Genomic DNA, 1,050 nt, shown 5'->3' on the forward strand with positions numbered 1-1,050 from the left:
CGGAGTGATGACGCGCTTCCTGCCCTCCCCGGCGGGGGTCTGCGCCTGGCGTCCGCGGCGGCGGCGGCAGCTGCGGGCGGCGGCGGAGCAGGCGGGAGCGGGCGCCAGGAGAGCGGGGGGAAGGAAGGAAGGGAGCGAGCGAGCTGCGGGGCTCAGGCGCTCCGCAGTGCTCCAGTAACGCCTCTCCCGGTAGGAGCCCCCGAGGACCCCTCTTCCCTCCTTGCCGTTGCGCGTTGCATGGAGCGTCTGGTCCGCGCTGAGCCGCGGACAGGGGGACGGCTCCGCGCAGGGGCTGAGCGGCGGGAGCGCGGAGCCGCTCCGTGCCTGCGGCCAGGCAGCCGCCGCCGGGATTTGCGTATAAACGTTGCGTGGTCCCCAGCCAGCAGCAGCTCGGGAGCGGGGCAGTGGGCTCCGGGCGGGCGGTAGCCGCCGGTGCCTGCCGGTGGCCGGGCGAGCGGCGGGAGCCGGGCGGTGCGGTCCGTTCGGCACAGCCTCGCCGGCGCGCAGCGCTGCCCGCCCAGCAACTTGCTGGCTCCGGGGGGGGCTGCGATAAGCCGGTGTGATGCGGTGCGGGGAGCCAGGCTGCCCCGGCGCCGCTGGGCTCCCACGCCGGGCGGGCTGCCGGGGCTGAGCCCCGGGAGGGGGCGAGCGAGCGGCTCCGGCTCGCCTTCCCTTCGGCCGGAGCGGCGCCCGGGCCGGGGCAGAGCCTGACGCCTTCGGGATCCCCCAAGCCGTGTAGGTTTGGCGCGTGGGAGCGAGGGGGCTGCGGCGATGGGCGGGGGCGGCCGGGCCGGGCCGGGGGGCTGCGCCCCGGGAACGGAGCTGTCCGCCGCGCCGCCGGGCACCGCGATGGGGAGAAACGCTTTTCGCGACGCGTTGCGAAGCGACGACCTCCCAAGGGCGATCGCGCCGTGTGTGTTTACATGCGTGTATCATAGCCGTGTGTCTGTCCGCCCTCTCCCACCAGCCCCGCGGGGCGGCTCGGGGTGGCGGCGGCTCGCGGGCCGGTGCCGTGGGGCCACCCAGGAGCGGGGGGGAGGCGCGCCGCTC

The 1,050-nt window shown here is 77.0% G+C and overlaps 1 long non-coding RNA gene across 1 annotated transcript in view; it reads left to right on the forward strand.

Annotated features, from left to right (window-relative positions):
* Nucleotides 1-110: 110 nt before the first annotated feature.
* The window catches only part of LOC112968832, a 62,631-nt gene continuing 61,691 nt past the window's right edge, over nucleotides 111-1,050 (forward strand). Inside the window, exon 1 of the long non-coding RNA XR_003254464.1 lies at nucleotides 111-189. This is a non-coding gene — a long non-coding RNA (uncharacterized LOC112968832). The remainder of the gene's footprint in view (nucleotides 190-1,050) is intronic.

Source organism: Apteryx rowi, unplaced genomic scaffold (assembly GCF_003343035.1).
Source record: "Apteryx rowi isolate R43461 unplaced genomic scaffold, aptRow1 scaffold_1082, whole genome shotgun sequence".
Lineage (NCBI taxonomy): Eukaryota > Metazoa > Chordata > Aves > Apterygiformes > Apterygidae > Apteryx > Apteryx rowi.